The sequence below is a fragment of the Macaca fascicularis genome, chromosome 18 (assembly GCF_037993035.2).
Source record: "Macaca fascicularis isolate 582-1 chromosome 18, T2T-MFA8v1.1".
NCBI classification, from domain to species: Eukaryota; Metazoa; Chordata; class Mammalia; order Primates; family Cercopithecidae; genus Macaca; species Macaca fascicularis.
The window spans coordinates 23,442,989-23,462,278 of NC_088392.1; the positions used below are offsets into that span (position 1 = coordinate 23,442,989).

General features: G+C 46.2%; 1 protein-coding gene across 7 annotated transcripts in view; it reads left to right on the forward strand.

The window, feature by feature from the left end:
- The window catches only part of FECH (ferrochelatase), a 73,313-nt gene that overhangs the window by 44,338 nt on the left and 9,685 nt on the right, over positions 1–19,290 (forward strand). For 2 of the 7 annotated variants that reach the window (XR_010582829.2, XR_012427123.1), the window contains exons 10-14: positions 1,205–1,275; positions 10,978–11,089; positions 12,458–12,511; positions 14,248–16,073; positions 16,719–16,842. The gene's annotated coding sequence lies outside the window, so the exon portion shown is untranslated. The remainder of the gene's footprint in view (positions 1–1,204; positions 1,276–10,977; positions 11,090–12,457; positions 12,512–14,247; positions 16,074–16,718; positions 16,843–19,290) is intronic. The other 5 variants (XR_010582833.2, XR_010582831.2, XR_010582834.2 and 2 more) reach the window with 5 other exon arrangements.

Genomic DNA, 19,290 nt, shown 5'->3' on the forward strand with positions numbered 1-19,290 from the left:
ATGCTCCTGCCTGCATTAGAGCCATCTGGGCCAAATTATCTCCTGATCATGTTTCACTCCCAGCTGAGTCGTCCTCAAGTACAGCGTAGAGACTGTTCATGAAGCACCAGTGAAGGCGGCCCAACGACTGAGAAACCAGAGGACAGGGGGCAAACATGTTATCAAGGCTTTCAGCTCAGGGAAGTCTGACTTCGGGGCAAGACTGGGTTGTCTGACACAGACGTAGGTACCGCCGTGGTGAGCAGGACATTCTTCTGTCCATGCTCAGAGCTTGGCTGTCTGTTTCAACCACTGTTTGGGTCCATCAAGTTTAGAAACAAAAGAAGTGTACTAGGTGGGCTTTCTTTGACTCTGGGGGAAACACAGCAAAAGGAAACAAACTTAAGTGACCTCAAGGAGGGATGGAGAGTGGGTAGATTGGCAAGGTTTGTAAATACATAAACAGTTTTCTGAATAATATGTTATTTTAAAACAACATTAACGGCCTGCTTAGTCTGTGCAGCTGTAGTCCTGCTTAATTAAAGCAGGGGTTTGGAGGGATTGACCTTCATTTGAATGTATGAATTTTTCTTTCTGAGACTGCATCCAGTGGTGTGCTGATCAATGTTTAATCACAGGCTCTCTGGGAGAAAACAGAACCCTGATTCGTAGCATTTGCTGATTTCCATGGTGTAAATACTACCATTGCTGCTGGCTCCAGGCTACCAACATGATATTACTGATCATAGAGTTGGGAAGAGTTGTTAAAGATTGGCTTTCCTGAGCCAGCACGAGCCAGTGGCTGCACATTGCTGACTCTATTCCTTGTCAGAGATCTCACTCACTATGTACTCTGGATTGTTCCCCCACCTTGCTCCCTTCCTGTCCTAAACAGAGCGGAATCCTACAGAACCTAATAAGTAATGGGAGCATGGGGAGTCCAAGGAGTGATAAGGCAGATTATTTTCACGGCAGTTGGAGCACCGCGACAATGGACATTGGGAGCCTGGAGTAGACACCCTGTGGACCACAGCCAAGGGCAGCCTCTCTTCAGAGAGGCCTGAATGTGCCTGCCTGTGGGTCCCAGGATGGAGTGCAGTGGTGCCATGATAATTCACTGCAGCCTCGAACTCTTGGGCTCCCCCTGCTTGTTTCCTGAGTTGCTGGAACTACAGGTCCATGCCACCACACCAGGGTAATTTTTATTTTATTTTATTTTTTATAGAGATGGGGTCTCTCTCTATTACCCAGGCTGGTCTTGAACTCCTGGCTGTCTCCCAAAGTGCTGGATTACAGGTATGAGTCACTGCACCCAGCCTTTTAATTATGTTTTGTATGTTTAAAAATCTTTAGCATTATAAGACATCCGCTCTGCCCACCCGAAAAGATGGTGTGAGAATAATCTGAAACAACGTGTAAAACCAGAGTGTAGACTAGAAAGGGCTTTGTATCTGTAATGGACTATTATTCATTAACATCAATGACTATTTGGACATGGTACCTAGGTCATAATTTTAAAATATATTTTTCTTACTAAAAGGTATTTTAAAATGTAGAAAGTAAGATACATAAAAAGGGGAAATTACCTATTATGACACTTCGATGAAACTAACCCCACATATTTTATGCATACTTTCAAATTATAAAAATACTCATATGTTTCTTCTATACTCCGTATTGCTCACTTAACATCTCATGGATATGTCTTATTTGTCATGACATATTACTAAACAATGGTTTTGACAAATATCCTTATAGACAAAATCTTCAGGCATATCCTTGATCATATCCATAGGAAAAGTTATTGGAAGTGGGTTGTCTGAATCAAAGGATATTCTTGCAGATTTTTTTTAAAGGATGAAATGAGAGCACATATGTAATGTGTTTAGTACAGTGCAGTGCCTGAGATATGTGTGTGTGCATGAGTGTATGTATGTGTGTTAAAGGCCCAATAAATGGTGGTGATTATGAACTTGTATTAATTTGGTTAGCATACTTTTGCTGTATTGTTCTTAGTGGTGTTACAGTTTTTTTCTGGGGGTATTATGAAGAGAGTGTGACGGCAGGAATCTAGGGGATCAGTTCTCTTGTCCTGTTTTGTTTCTGTTTTTTGAGACAGGGTCTTGCTCTGTCACTCAGGCTGGAATGCAGTGGCATAATCCTGGCTCTCTGCAGCCTTGACCTCCTGGGCTCAAGTGATCCTTCTGCCTCAGCTTCCCAAGTAGCTGGGTGTATAAGTCTGTTCTCACACTGCTATAAAGAACTACCTGAGACTGGGTAATTTATGAAGAAAAGAGGTTTAATTGACTTGCAGTTTCTGCAGGCTTAACAGGAAGCATGACTGGGAGACCTCAGAAAACTTACAGTCATGGCAGAAGGCCAAGGAGAAGCAGAGACCTTCTTCACATGGCGGCAGGAGAGAGAGAGAACGAGGGGGGAAGTGCCACATGCTTTTAAAGCATCAGATCTTGTGAGGACTCACTACCATGAGAACACCAAGGTTAAATCTGCCCCCATTAACCAATTACCTTCCACAAGGCCTCTCCTCCAATTCTACACGAGATTTGGGTAGGGACATAAATCCAAACCATAGCTGGGACTATAGGTGCACCACCATGGCCAGCTAATTCTGTGTGTGTGTGTCTGTAGAGATAGTGTCTCCCTGTGTTGCCCAGGCTGGACTCAAACTCCTGGGCTCAAGAGATCCTCCCACCTCAGCTTCCCAAAGTGCTCGGATTACAAGTGTAAGCCACCACACCCGGCCTGTCCTGCTCTTTCTGTTCCTTGTTACCATTTACTTTTGGTCACTTGCTTTGATAGGGTTATAGGAAGAATGTATTGATGGGCATAGGAAGAAGAGACAGATGACAAAGCCATTTGTTCTTACTTATCAATAACTTTGCGAAGAGTCTGAGTGTTAAAAAAGTTGAGTTTCAGGTTGGAAGAACTTGGGGGATTATGTGTGAATTTTACTTACCCTTTGCGGGTCTACAGGTACCTCAGCATTGCCTGAGTGTGTCCTGAGTGCCCTCCTGTCCAAACAGCTCTCAGCAGGCTCCCAGAGGGCAGAGCCATCCATCAAAGCTGGGCAGGCCTCCAGCTCAGGTAACCACCGCACTTACACAATTGTCCCTTACGAAAAGGCAGCGGGGAATGTGTTCTTCCTGTTTCTACCCTCCTGAAGGTTTTCATGTCCATGCTAACCCACTGTGGGCCTGGGCCAAGGCCAAGTTGCCCATCAATATTTTAAAGTAGTGGTGTTATAAAATTTATGGAAGACGCACAAAGAACAATCCCCTGAAGTGACAAGCCCGCTGAGAAGGGATATTGGCTAAAAGGAGATCTCCCACTTTGAAACAGTGTGAGATGAAGTGCCCGAGCTGGTGAGGCCCTTTGTAGGCATAGGGCCTGGAGCTTGGGGGAAAAATCTGACCTGGTTTCAAATCCCACCTACAACTGTTAATTTATTTGGTTATCTATTAACAGTCTCCTGGCAGCTTACTTTTATGTTTAAAATTAAGTGCTCGATTGATTATTTTCTAGAACAGTGATGGGATGTTGTTCTATACTTAAGCCAATCCATTAGTGGGCTCTCTCATTCCTGATCTCTTTTCCTTCCTTTCTTGGTTCATTTTGTGTGTGTTTGTGTGTGTGTGTGTGTGTGTGTGTGTGTGTATGTATGTCTGCGCACGCGTGTATGAGCATGCGTGCATGTGTGTGCACCCGAAGTTTGTGGGAGTCAGAGGATGGAGGAAGAAAGAGTTTTATTCTGAAATCAGAGGAGAGTAGGGCTTTTATATTTCTTCCAAACTAGATATTCACAAGGAGTTTTCAGCATCCGAGCAGAGGTAGTTATTTCTTAGCATGATTCATAGATGGAAGCAGTGTCTGACTCTCTTCCTTGTCAGAGGTCTAACTCACTATGGATTGGGGAATTTTATATTATGCGGATTTCATTTTATCAAAAATCTTAGCATAAGCTGCTATTTTTTGAACACCTCTACTTTCCTTTTATCTGCTGTGGAGGCATCTTCAAATATTTCCATATTTCCAGGATTTGCTTCTGAGGATTGAGACTCAATTACTTTTTTTAAAAAATTGGGTTTATTAAATATATTGACTAGATAGAAAAAATATGACGTATGTGAGGCAGAGCTCCTGACTCTCGTGCTTGGGGAGGTTCCTCGGTGTGCTTGGAACTTACCAGTTTCTTCAGCCTGGAGTGAAGCCAGGTGTGGCCTGAGGTGGCCTGACCCAAGCAGGTCATCTCTGGCCACCAGAACAGTGCTGTCTGGGCCCCTGAGCGCAGCATGAGCAAAGGAGGATCTGACCTCTGTTTTACCGGGAAAATGTTTGAAAACACTGGAATCAAGTGTCAAGGATGACAATTAAAACATTCATGTCCCCAGTTCACAGCCTGAGAAGTAGTCTGTGCCATTCCTTTTTAAATCTGCCGCTTAGTTAGGGCTGATGCTCATTCCAGTATACAGATGAGAAAAGTAGGTATACATGGCTAGTTAGGAACAGTCAAGACTGAAGCAGATGTTCCTCCGTTCCCAGCCTGTAATAATGGCTACTTCCTTGCATGATCATGCCAGTGCAGAGTGCTGGCTTTTTACACATCATCTCTATTCATCTTTACAACAAAGCTGTGGGTAGATGTTGCTATTCACATCCTCAAACTGGGCTTCTAGGATACAATGATCCAGGGAAGAAGCATTCAGGCCATCAGTGCTGAAGTGATGAAGCATCCTCATCTCCTTTCTGCCTGCTGGAATGTTCTGTCTCAGAGCCAGCAAGTCTCAATAAGGAAGCCCAGCCACCTCTGCCTTTGTAGTCTTATAAGCCAAGGACCCATTGGGAACAAGCAGGCGGTCTGTACTATGGAACTTGCTTTACATAGAAATGTGTTTCCGAAAATGTCCATGGAAATGGAATGCATTAGTCTGTTTTCATACTGCTATAAAGAACTGCTTGAGACTGGGTAATTTATAAAGGAAAGAGGTTTAATTGACTCACAGTTCAGCATGCCTGGGGAGACCTCAGGAAACTTACAATCATGGCAGAAGGTGAAGGGGAAGCAAGGCACCTTCTTCAAAAGATGGCAGGAAGGAGAAGTGCTAAGTGAAGGGGAAAGAGCTCCTGACTCTCGTGCTTGGGCAGGTTCCTCGGTGTGCTTAGAACTTAGTTTCTGTAGCCTGGAGTGTAGCCAGGTGTTGCCTGAGGTGGCCTGATTTCCCAAGCAGGTCATCTCCAGCCATTCACGTGATAGTAAATGAGAGCTCATTCACTATCACGAGAACAGCATGGGGGAAACTGCCCCCATGATTCAATTACCTTCACCTGGTCTCTCCCTTGACACATGGGGACTGTGGGGATTATGGGGATTACAATTCGAGATGAGATTTGGGTGGGGACCAAAGCCTAACCATATCATGGAAGTTTTAAAAATCTAATTGCATTGAACATATATTTGGGAGGGTTAGGGATCTATAAGAAACCTTCACCGAAGTAAAGAATCTTCCCCCAACACACACCTGACTTCGCCAATTTATCAATCTAGATATTTGACTCAGGCTAGAATATGTCTTGGCTCAATTGCCAAATCTTACTAAGAGTAAGGAACTGAGTTCCTCTGGGCAAAAGGCCTCCTGTTCTTAGAAGCTGGGTAATGGTAAAGAGCACAGCTGGGGCTGGGGCTGACTTACCAGGGGGTCATTCAACGCCCATTGTTACCAAAGTGTGGAGATTTCAGTTCTGCAGAACCTAATGCCTTGGCCTCAGAAGCCTCAGTACCCAACGACTCTCGTGCTACAGGGGCCTACAAAGCTTGAACAAGAGATATTTATTCTTTCACAATGCTGGAGCCCAGGAAGCCTATAGTCAAGGCAACAGCAGGGCCAGGAAAGAACCTTCCTTGGGTCTTCCAGCTTCTTGTGGCTTCAGGCATACTTTGGCTTGTGACTGCATGGCTCCATCTCTGCCTCCATCTTCACATGGCCTTCTCTCCTGTGTCTGTGTCTTCTCCTCTTCTGATTTTTTTATTTTTATTATTATTTTTTTTTATCATAGCTGACTGCAGCCTTGCACTCCTGGGCTCAAGCAGTCTTCCCACCTTGGCCTCCCAAGTAACTGGGATTACACGTGTGAGCCACTCTGCCCAGCTCCTCTTCTGTTTCTTGTAAGGATGCTTGTCATTTGGGTTAGTACTCACCTAGATAATCCAGATAATCTTTTCAAGATATACTTAAACTAATTGCATCTGCAAAGTTGTCTTCTCCAAAACAGGTCCCATTCAGAGGTTGTGGGGGTTAGGATGTGTTAGGATCTCTTAGGGGGGCACCATTAAACTCACTGCATGCCCCCTTCTTCCCTTCCCCTGAGACTGTTCCTGCTTAGGTTCTGTGGGCTCATCATTTTCTGCCTGTGAGGCTCCCTGCTGTGGCATACAGATGGGGTCTCAGGGCTGAGGTGGGTGCTTACAAGTACAGGCCTGGAATCAGACAAAGCCTGAGCCCAGTCACGGCTCCCATGTATCAGCTATGAGATTTTTTTTTTTTTTTTTTTTTGAGACGGAGTCTCGCTGTGTCACCCAGGCTGGAGTGCAGTGGCCAGATCTCAGCTCACTGCAAGCTCCGCCTCCCAGGTTCACGCCATTCTCCTGCCTCAGCCTCCCGAGTAGCTGGGACTACAGGCGCCCGCCACCTCGCCCGGCTAGTTTTTTGTATTTTTTAGTAGAGACGGGGTTTCACCGTGTTAGCCAGGATGGTCTCGATCTCCTGACCTCGTGATCCGCCCACCTCGGCCTCCCAAAGTACTGGGATTACAGGCTTGAGCCACCGCGCCCGGCCTCAGCTATGAGATTTAAGCAAGTAACTGAACCTCCCAGGACTCTAGCGCCTCATCTCTGACATGCGATAGTAACACCTACCCACAGTTTTGTTGTAGAGATGAACCAAGATGACGGGTAAGAAGCCAGTACCATGGCCCAGTGTGCACTGGGGTAGCCGTTAGTGTGCACTGGCACTGGAGGAACTTGAGCTTTGGTCCTGACTATGCCTAATTAGCCCTGTGACCTCTGGTGAGTGTCCCCTAGCCCCTGTCCAGAGCACGTGTGGAATGTGTAGAGGTCGAGATTAGGCAGGATAATTTCTTTGCTTTTCCAGCCACAATAGTCTTGGGCCAGAAAGACTCTGAGACCCTGGTTAATCTTATTTTTGAGCAGCTTAAGCAGCAGTCATATATATTCCTTAGACTGGGCTTCCAAAATTGCACGGAGAATTTTGCAGAACATTTCAACATCATATTTGCGGCTTAGGAATCATTTGGAAAATGGGGCTTCATCCACTGGGTTGCATTTTGCCTCTCCTGAGTAGGAAACAGGTTGTGAAATCCCCGAGTTAAAGAACGGGGTAGAGGAGGAGCTGTTTAGTTCATTCTTTTGTGTCTAAGTAAGATGCCTCAGAAACAGAGACGTCATACAGTGTTAAATCTGACAGGATAGAGGTTATCCTGGCACCTGGGCAGGGCCTGTGCAGAGTATGCCCTCAGAAAGCACCAGGACCATTCAACTTTCAGAAATGGGAGCTCAAAGAGGTGAAGTGACTTGACCAAGGTCACACAGAGTTGGTCTTCCAATTCTAAGGCCAGGATTTTTTCTTTCTAGGGTTCTTTCTAGGATTCTTATTTCATCTGAAATTGCTTTGGGGTGCCACTGTTGAGGACACATTTTTATTAGACACAGTTGTGCTACTGTTCAGATAGACTTAAAAATATATTCATAGCTCCCAGAGACATTATAACCTGGTGCAAAGTTAAAAAGAAAGGAGGAACCTGGATGAGATAGAGCAGAGATTCTTCCAGATGCAACATCCATGATGAAGATCTAGATGCACCTACACAATTTTTCAGTTTCACTGTAGAAGACACAAAGGCCGGGCACGGTGGCTCATGCCTGTAATCCCAGCACTTTGGGAGACTGAGGCAAGAGGGTCATTTCAAACCAGGAGTTCGAGACTAGCCTGGGCAACAAAGTAAGACCTTATTTCTACAAAATTTAAAAAGAACAGCTGAAAGTGGTGGCATGCACCTGTGGTCCCAGCTACTTGGGAGGCTGAGGCAGGAGGACTATGTGAGCCCAGGAAGTCAGGGCTGCAGTGAGCCGTGATTGTGCCACTACACTCCAGCCTAAGTGGCACCGTGAGATCTTGTCTAAAAAACAAACAAAAAGGCTGGGCCCAGTGACTCACGCCTGTAATCCCAGCACTTTGGGAGGCCAAGGCGGGCGGATCATGAGGTCTGGAGGTCGAGACCATTCTGGCTAACAAGGTGAAACCCCGTCTGTACTAAAACATACAAAAAATTTGCCGGACTTGGTGGCAGGTGCCTGTAGTCCCAGCTACCCAGGAGGCTGAGGCAGGAGAATGGTGTGAACCTGGGCGGCGGAGCTTGCAGTGAGCCGAGATTGCACCACTGCACTTCCAGCCTGGGCAACAGAGCGAGACTCCGTCTCAAAAACAAACAAACAAACAACAACAACAAACAAAAAAAAAAAAAAGAAAAGAAGACACATTTTAATGGTAAACTCAATCTTCATTTAAAAGGGGATCTATTTTTCACTCTCCACGGAACATTTTCTACTACAGACGTACTTGGCAGACTTCTCAAGATCTATTACCCAACGTCAGTGTGTTATCTAGACATCTAGAAACACACTTCAATATTTCTTCTTTAAAAAACCAAAACTTCAATAGTCATGAAAAACAGGAGCACCTCCTGCTCCGCTCTCTAACTATTTGAACAGTATTTCTCATCAATTCAGAAATTAGTCTGGCCTTTGCCCTGGGGACATGTGCCAGGTATTAAGGACCGTTGAGGGACAATCTGTGTCATAGGGAAGGTGACATCTGTTCTACAGGGTGTAGCCTTCTTTGTGGGGCCAGTCTTTTACCTATATGACAAGTCCTCATCTTCCATGTCTGGCTTTCTGCCCTATGGACTTTCTGCCTGTCTCTGAGGATGGTTCTGGTGGCCAAGGAGGAAGCTCTTGGCCTTCAGTTGCTCTCCCATGTCTGTCCATGGTAGACTTAGCACAGAGCAAACCTTTGGAATGGAAAATGCTGGATTTCCCTATGGTGCTGTGGTATTGACCAGCGTGTGTGTGAGTGTGTGTTTGTGTATAGACAGGGGGTGAGAGGAAGGGAGGAAACAAATGTATAAATCACATCTTGCAAATCCTTCCATTCTTAGCCAGCTGTAAACTCATGTCTTTGCTTTTCTCAAGCTTTGATTTATGTGTTGGGATCATGGGGTTTGTGTCCCTTCTTCTGGCTGTAAGTTTGGATTTAGCAGGGTGCTCCATAAAAATGTTATGTGATTTGCATGCTCCGGGCTGATTGAGTTGCATTCTTTATAGGATCGTTTTTTAGATGGATGGTCTCTGTGGGCCTCCATTCTTTTGTTTTCTGGGGTTCAAAGGTCACATCAAAAACCTCCCGGCCTGCTGCCTGATGTGACCTTTGAACTCTAAAGGGCAAAAGATCATCAGGCCATAAAATAAGGCACAAACACTAAAGGTGTCATTCTGATTGTCCTCAAAGGACAGGAGTTTAAGGCTTGGCCACATGATTCAGGGTAGAGGAAATACTGAGAGAGCAAAATTCAGGGAGCATCAAACAACGAAATCTCAAACCATAGCCAGGAAGGATATAAAAACGCCTCTGGGGCTGGACACTGGGATAATTGCTAACAGTGTCAGCCATATGTTTCTACAGTGATTTCTGGTAAGACAGCCCCAGAAAGCTCAACCATGCAGACTGCTGGGCTATTTTTTTCATTGCATCACCACCAGTGGGTCCCTGTTACTGTACACTGCCTGCCCTGGCCCACGTAAGGCCAGCAGGAGGGCATTGGGAGGGCCTACATGCTGGCACAGCAGAGTTCACACTCACAGGAAGGACATCAGGGCAAGGCTGAAATCCGAGAGCTGCGACCTGGTGGTTTGGAAGGAAGAGCTCTATCTTTGCTGTTGGTTTTTTAAAAGGGGAAGAAGCACTGGCTTGGAATCAAACCTCCGAAGAGTATGTCATTGGGAAGGGGAAGATCTCTTTGGATAATGATAAAGGTTATCACAACAAGGTTGTGATCACAACTCCACAACAAGGAGTTGTGGCCGGCTCAAATTTCAGGGCCAGTCAAAACAAACATGCAAGGGAAATGCAGCGGAGCCCTACAGGGCCCAGCTTGGAAATTGCAGATAAATAAATCCGAACCAGATAAATTAGCCAGAATATTCTAAAACCATAAATGAACTTCTACTGATTTATGCAGAGGTTTCCAAGGTGTTTCGAAAATGCGTGTGAGCAGGATTTACACTCCCTAGTGGCATGGAAAATCTTTCACAGCAGCAGGAAGCAGCAAAGCAAGTGTGGCGGAAAGCCCACAGCTGCAAATAACCTGCCGTCCTGGAAAAAGCTCATACTCAGGATGGGGTGTGTGCGGGGGGTCATCCTTAGAGAGACAGCAGGGTTCACTCCCCATTGCACAGAGGGGGAAACCAAGCCCCAAGTCGGGATGATTCAGACACATCTGTCCCCGGATGTTATTCTCATGCCCAAACCAAGTGAAGGGAAGGGATATTTTAAAAGAAGTGGATGTGTAGAAATTTGAGCTTCCACAAAGGGCAGGAGAAAGGGACACTCCTGACCTGAAACTCAGACCTGAGGCTGTGGGTTTGAAGGCTTAGCAGTGCCAGATGGATGCTCAGGAATTGCAGGCCGAATAATTGCAGCTGAGGAATAAGGGGTCCAGATAGGGAGATAAAGAGAGGGAGAATGGGAGGGTGAAGGGATCAGCTGAGGGAAAGAAGAAGAGACTCAGAGGGAAGACAGCTCACGGGGTGGCTAGCTCCTCTAGAGCTGGGGAGGGATTTGTGATTATGGAAATAGAGGAAAGACATTTTCTTTGGAATGACTGGGTTTTATTTTATTTTACTTTTAGAGACAGGGTCTAGCTCTGTTGCCCAGGCTGAAGTGCAGCAGAGCTACCATGACTCGCTACAACCTTGACCTCCTGGGCTGAAGCAATCCTCCCACCTCAGCCTCCCAAATAGGTGAGACTCAAGTTGTGCACTACCACACTCAGCTAAGTTTTGCATTTTTATTTTTTGTAGAGACAGGGTTTCACTATGTTGCCCAGGCTGGTCTCGAACTCCTGGCCTCAAGCGGTCCCCCCATCTTGATCTCCCAAAGTGCTATGATTACAGGTGTGAGCCACCACGCCCAGCCATGACTGGGTTTTATTCTTAGTCTAGGCCCTCAGTATTTAGGCTTAGCTCGTGGGAAGAGTGAGCAGTGAGGGCAGAGCTCTTCTCCATCTCCGTCTCCCTAGAGCAGCTATTTTAAAGAAGGGTTACAGTTTGACTGTGAGTGGATCTGGGTTCCAGTGTTTGAGGCACCATGTCTTTGAAAGGTGGTATCTGTGCAGGGGTGAGTCCAGGTCTCCTGTCTCCCCTAGTTACCCAATCACCCCCTTTGTCTCCTGACACCTGCTTTCTGAGCGGTTAGAGGACCTCACCTGGGTCCTTATCTATGCTTGGACTTGGGCCACCATTATTAGTTCAAGCCTCTGAGTTTCTCTGGTTTGCTTGAGTGATTAAAAAATTCACTCTGTGGGGAAAGAGGGGGACGGAGCCCGAGGCTGAGGCTGAGAACACCTTCTGATGGGACCTGTTCTGCACACCAAGTGTGGAGGATGGCTGTCCTTCAAGCACCTACAGAGCTGGTTACCCTGGGCCATGGATCTGTTTGAAACTCACCTTTCCTCACAAGACCAGGTTAAATACCCCGACCTTTAGGAAATCTTCCTGGACTAGCCCAGCCCAGGGAATCTTTCCTTTCTGATCACACGGAGTGCCATTCTTCCAGTGTGTATCATGCTTGGTTTAGTAATGTTAATCAAGTAGACTGTACATGTGCATACATATTTTTATGTGTACATATCTACATCAACATCGAAAGCCCTCTCCAGCTGGACTAAAGGCTCCTCCAGGCCAGGAACCTTGTCTTTCCTCTTATTCATCTCTCTTTCTAAAAATATTTCTTGGTTAATTGATGTATTGACTTCTTGGGTGCACTGCACATGTTCTTTTGATGGACGTTCATTTTATCAGAAGTTGAGCAGGAGACCATTGATTTAACGTGCTCCCCTTGGACCAGGCACAGTGGCTCACACTTGTAATCCTAGCACTTCGGGAAGCTGATATGGTTTGACTGTGTCCCCACCAAATCTCAGCTTGAATTGTATCTCCCAGAATTCCCACATGTTGTGGGAGGGACCTAGGGGGAGGTAATTGAATCATGGGGCTGGTCTTTCCCGTACTATTCTCATGATAGTGAATACGTCTCATGAGATCTAATGGGTTTATCAGGGGTTTTCACTTTTGCTTCCTCCTCATTTTCTCTTGCCACCACCATGTAAGAAGTGTCTTTTGCCTCCCGCCATGATTCTGAGGCCTCCCCAGCCATGTGGAACTGTAAGTCCAATTAAACCTCTTTTTCTTCCCAGTCTTGGGTATGTCTTTATCAGCAGTGCGAAAATGGAAAAATACAGAGGCTGAGGCTGGAGGATGGCTTTCAGGCCAGGAGTTTGAGACCAGCCTGGGCAACATATTGAGACCATGTCTCTAAAAAAAGATTTTTTAAAAAAGTCAGCCAGATATGGTGGCTTGAACCTGTAGTCCTAGCTACTCAGGAGGCTGAGGCAGGAGCACTGCTTAGCCCCAGGAGTTGGAGGCTGCAATGAGCTAAGGAGGTGCCACTGCACTCCAGCCTGGGTGACAGAGTGAGGCCCCCGTCTTAAAAAAGGAAAATGCTCCCTCTGGTAAGAAGTAGAATTATAGTTATCAGAGGCTGGGAAGGGTTTGTGTGTATGTAGGGGAGGAGGGGATGAAGAGAGAGTGGTTAATGGGTACAAATGTGCTGTTAGATAGAAGGAATAATTTCTTTTTTTTGAGACGGAGTCTCGGAGTCTGGCTCTGTCACCCAGGCTGGAGTGCAGTGGTGCGATCTCCGCTCACTGCAAACTCCGCCTCCCAGGTTCATGCCATTCTTCTGCCTTAGCCTCCCGAGTAGCTGGGACTACAGGCACCTGCCACCACGCCCAGCTAATTTTTTGTATTTTTAGTAGAGACGGAGTTTCACTGTGTTAGCCAGGATGGTCTCGATCTCCTAACCTCATGATCCGCCCACCTCGGCCACCCAAAGTGCTGGGATTATAGGCATGAGCCACCGCGCCAGCTAGAAGGAATAATTTCTAATGTGCAATAGCAGAGTAGGGTGACTGTAATTAATAACAATGAATTGTATATTTCAAAATAGCTAAAGGAGCAGACTTGAAATGTTCCCAACACATAGAAACCATAAGTGCTTAAGGTGATGGAGAGTCTAAATATCCCGACTTGATCATTACACATTCTACACATGCAACAAAGATCATATGCACCCCGTGCACATGCACGAATGTCATGTGTCAATTTAAAGCATGCCCCCTCCCTGTTGCTGTGCTCCATGAGTCTCTGTGTGTGTGGGACATCCACACCCATCACAGCATAGTCCTGTGTCACTTCTACATAACAAGAAGGGCCAGGGCCAGAGGTGGTACTCCTGGAGGGGGGACGCAGGCCCAGAACAGTTCACTTTTGTGGGTGTGAGGAGTGAGTCAGGCTTGGGACAGGAACTCGGACACCTGGGCCCCACCCTCAGAGATTCCAATTGAAGTGGTCTGAATTGGGACTCTGGCCTCAGTATTTCTTAAAACTCCCAATGACTCCAATGTGCACCCAGGGTTGGAGATTGCAGATATATATACGGTGAAGTCAGACTGTCTCCTGGCTCCTGTGTTTACCTGCTGCTGTACCCGTCAGCACAGGTCTACTGGTCTCTGAATCACAATCCCAAATTAGTGGGAGAGGAAATCTGATTGGCTGAGCTTGGGACCACGTGTCCATCTTGATCCAATTAGCCATGCCAGGGGGATGGGCGATGAACTCTACAGCTGCTCTGCCACTGAGGAACCCACCGTTACATCTGGGGTGTATTTCCCACAAATGGGAAGGTCGTGGCTGGGCAGACATCCCCAAAGGTGACTGGCACAGCTGGTGCCATATGCTATGAAACTCTTGTTTGTTTTGAAGTCTGTGAAGTCTTTAAGGGCAGACATCATTTTCTGAAACGCTATGTATTAATCACGATTTCGTTTTCTGTATTTTAGGATGCTTTGACATCTTGGGGCCCTGTGGACCCAGGAAGGGACTGCCCTTCCCAGGGTTGGCTATTTCCTACAGGCAGCAAACAACTTGCCTGCAAGATGCCTTCGATATGCAAACCAACTCATCCCAAGTCCGTTCCCCAAACTGGCTCCTTTCATCAGGCTTAGGAAACCCTAGACATCATCCTCCTGCCCAAAGTCACCCCAGGGCCAGATACCATTCAACTAGGGACCACCCTGATAGCGCAGAGCCTGCTGAAGTTATTCAGCCTATCCAATCTTAAACTTGCTCAGTGGCTTGCCCTGCCTCGCCCGTTCCTTCCCTTGAGAACCACAAATGAAGAAAAAACTTGGCCCATGCTTTTCCCTCACTCCTGCCTCCTGACCCGACCTGGTGCCTCCCTGTGTGGCTCTGAATGGTGGGACATGGTATGTCCCCTTCTTTTGGGAACCGTAAGTAACAAACGATCTTTTCAGTGGTGGTCGTCTCCTAATCTGCTGGCCTTACCATATGATGTTGTTTGAATATTTGTCCCCTTCAAATCTCCTGTTGAAATGTAATCCCCAGGGTTGGAGGTGGAGCCTGGTGGAGGTGTTTGCTTATGAGGGTGGACCCTTCATGAACGGCTTAGTGCCATCCCCTTGGTGACTAGTGAGTTCTAGCTCTGAATTTATGTGAGATCTGGTTGTTTAAAACAGTGTGGTACCTCCCCACTCGCTCTCTTGCTGCTGCTCTCACCCTGTGAGATGCCTGCTCTCTCTTTACCTTCTGCCATGAGTGGAAGCTTCCTGAGGCCATCGCCAGAAGCAGGCACTATGCACCATGATTCCTGTACTGTCTGCAGAACCGTGAGCCAATGAAACCTCTTTTCTTTATAATTTACCCAGCACAGGTTTTTTTTTTTTTTTTTTTTTTTTTTTTTTTTTTTTTTTTTAATAGTAATACAAGAACAGCCTAACACATCATCCCTGAATAAGAACAACCTCTTGGGTATGTTTTTAAAAATCCCAGCATCTGGCACAGTACCTGTTACATAGAAGGCAAGTGATAAATACTCGCTGAATTAAATATATGAATAAATGGATGGATGGTTGGATGGATGGATGGATAGACAGATGGACAGATGGATGGACAGATGGGTGGGTAGATGGATGGATGGATGAGAAGGCCCTTGAGAGTTTAGAGGGGGCATGGTATGAAGTTATATGCCTGATCCAGCCCTGGGTGATGGATGCCTAGACCTGTCCGCCCATGTTTCTTCCTCTGTCTTAGGAACCACAGGCAATTACAGCGGGATAACCAAATGGAGAGGACAGGTGACTCCCTGAAAAACAGCAATCAGACCAAGACCTGCAGAAGAAAGGGTGTGGATTCAGTGTCCCAGCTCTTGAGGGCACTGTGTTTATAGGTGGAAATGATGAACGGATGTGCACTGACATTTATGTCACTGTGCTGGGACTTGCTCTCTCTTCTGCTCACAGTCTCTCTATATAGGATAAAAGATTCTGAGCACCAAAGAATTGTCCCATCTAGTCAAACTGGGGGAAACTGACAAACTCCATCTTGGTTCATTAGACCCATGGATGAATTATGGGATGTAGAGGGAAACCGTGCCTGGTGCACACTTAATGAACCCAGGGGCTCCAGTGATGGATGGATGGATGGAAGTGAACATTCATCTACTCTCACTTGCTCCGATGATGTCATTTTTAACCAACAGTGAACTTCACCCAGAAACCAACCCGGACACAGAGCAGAGATAAGGCGGGTGAGAGTGCCTCAGGAGGAATGTTAACCAGATTCCAGAAGCCTGCCAGTCAGTCCTGCTGTGAGTTCATTTAAATGCTCAGTTTAGCTCTTGAATTAAAACAAGACAGGGCTAAAACTTTAATCAATCCGGTTCAGCTGCCACACTCAGGCACGAGCAGAGAATAAAATGAAGGTCACAGGAGAAGTCCAGGAGAGAGAATCTGACAGTCTGTGCAGATGAATGAGGTTATGGCAAATGGCCTTTGAGATGAAAGGGAGGCCCAGGCCGGCAGTTCATTTAGAATAGGAGTGGCCATCTGTCGATAGCTGGGGCCGGATTCCAGATCCTTGCTCTTCTGGAGCATGCAGGGGTGTGTTGGTGTGCATGCGTGTGTGTGTGTGTGTGTGTGTGTGTGTGTGCGCGCGCATGCTCACCTACCAGAGTGGAGAAATAGGTAAGAAGCTGCTAAAAGGAAAAACTCCTCTTCCATGTTCACCTAGTGAGAGATTTATCTTGCTTTAGCAACTAACTTCCGTGGAGGGTTCTTTTCTTGTCTTTTCTTCTTCTTTTGTCTTGTTTTGTCTTCTTTTCTTGTCTTGTCTTTTCTCTTTTCTTTTCCCTCCCTCCCTCCCTCTGTCCTTCCCTCCCTTCCTTCCTCCCTTCTTTCCTTCTTCCTTCCTTCTTTCCTTTCTTTTCTTTTCTTTTTTTCTTTTTTTTTTTTAGAGTCAGGATCTTACTCTGTTGCCCAGGCTGGAGTGCAGTGGTGCAGTCACGGCTCACCGCAGCTTCAACCTTCTGGACTCGAGTGATTCTCCCACCTCAGCCTCCCCAGACGTGGAGACCACAGGTATGTGCTGCCACACCTGGCTATTTTTTCTTTTTATGGTGGAGAAGGGGTCTTGCTATATTGCCCAGGCTAGTCTCATACTCCTGGCCTCAAGTGATCCTCCTGCCTCGACCTCCCAAAGTGTTGGGATTACAAGCATTAGCCACCATGCCTGGCCTTAATTCATATTTCAATGTACATGTTACTTCTTCACAGAATCAGTTGACTTCAGCCTGAATTCCTGAGCTCAAGGAAGGTGTGGGGATTTTGAAACTGGTGCACATACATGATGGTGGGCCAAGCCAGCAGTAGTGTGGCCTTAAGTAGGAGCAAGGATGCTAGAACCCTAATTATTAGGGTTCTCTTGAGGGACAGAACTAATAGGATATATGCATATATGAAAGGGAGTTTATTAAGGAGAATTGACTCACAGGATCACATGGTAAAGTCCCACGATAGACCATCTGCAAGTTGAGGAGCCAGGAAGCCAGTGATGGATCAGTCTGAGTCCCCAAACCTCAAAAGTAGGGAAGCTAATGGTGCAGCCTTCAGTCTGTGACCAAAGACCCGAGAGCCCCTGGCAAACTACTGGTGTAAGTCCAATAATCCAAAAGCTGAAGAACTTGGAGTCTGATGTCTGGGGACAAAAAGCATCCAGTACAGGAGAAACATGAAGGCTGGAAGACTCAGAAAATCTACTCTTCCATCTTCTTCTGCCTGCTTTAATCTAGCCTTGCTGGCAGCTGATTAGATGGTGTGCACTCAGACTGAGGGTGGGTCTGCCTTTCCCAGCCCACTGACTCAAATGTTAATCTCCTTTGGCAACGCCCTCACAGACATACCCAGGAACAGTAGTTTGCATCTCTCAATCCAATCAAGTTGACAATATTAACCATCACAGATGCAAAGCAGGGGAAAAAGGGACGCCAGGGTCCCAAGACCAGCTTCTCCTCTGAACTGTGCTCAGCACCCTGCAAGCAAAGGTATGGGGAAAGCCAACAGTCTGCTGTGGCTTAGAAAAGGCCCAGAGGTAGGCAGTGGAAAGTGGACATAGAGGCTAGTGGTGTAGAACCAGGAGGATGCAGTGGAGGCCTCGAGGACCATCAACCACATCCAAACACTGTCCCCCAAGGCACACTACTCTCATTGCCTTGACCCCTCAGTGCCCTCTAGGACTTAGACACCATGCTAGGAAAGGAGACAAGCCCTGTGTTAACCAAGGCTGCCTCTGTCCTGTCTGTCCAGACAGCCCATCCACCGTGCCTTGGCCTACCTGCTTTCTCTCTGACTTTCTCCCTCCCACCATCTCTTTCCCTCTCTCTCACGTGCTCCAGCCACACTGGTCTTCTTAGAGGTCTGGCAATGCCAACACACACTTCTGTCTCGGCCTTTGCACTCGCTGTTCTTGGAATGCTCTATGCCCAAATATGCTCAGGGCTCCCTTCCCACTTCAACTGCTCATATATCATGTTTTCAGAAAGGCCTTCTCTGATCACCTTATTTAAAATAATTCCACCATCCATCACTCTCTGTCCTGTTTTATTTGTCTTCGGAGAACTTATCACCACTGACATCATATACATATATGCATACACACACACGTATCACACACAGGTGCACACACACACACACACATATATATATGTATATGTCTGTGTATATATATGCATGTCTCAGAGATATTGTGGGTTTAGTTCTAGACCTCCACAATAAAGCAAATATTATGATAAAGTGAGTCGCATACATTGCCCAGATCTCTCAGAGGAATCACTATGGCAGCTATATAGCCTTATAAAATGTATTTCTTAAATAATACAACTTGAAGGTCAAAATTACTCCTTGATCCATAAGCCCCAGAATAGATTTTGTGTTAGTAGGCTGAAAACGACATTAATCTTCTTATATATCTCCATCAGAGCTCTTGGGTGCTTAGGTGCATGGTCAAATATTTTGAAAGGGTTTTTTTGTTTGTTTGTTTGTTTCTGAGCAGTAGGTTTCAACAGTGGAATTAAAATGTTCAGTAAACTGTGCTATAAGCAGATGTGCTATTAGCCAGGCTTTGTTGTTTCATTTCCAGAGCACAGGGAGAGTAGATTTAGCATCATTCTTAAGGGGCCTAGGATTTTCAGAACGGAAAATGAGCATTGGCTTCAACTTAAAGTCACCAGCTGCATTAGAACCTAACAAGAGAGTCAGTCTGTCCTTTGAAGCTTTGAAGCCAGGCATTGACTTATCCTCTCCAGCTATAAAAGTCTTAGATGGCATCTTCTTCCAATATAAGGGTGTTTCATCTACATTGAAAATCTGTTAGTGTGGCTGCCTTCATCAATAATCTTAGTTAGATCTTCTGGATAACTTGCCGCAGCTTCTCCATCAGCACTTGCTGCTTTACCTGAAGTGCTGATGTTTGTGGAAATGGCTCCTTTCGTTATACCTCCTGAACCAAACTTTGCTAGCTTCCAACTCCTC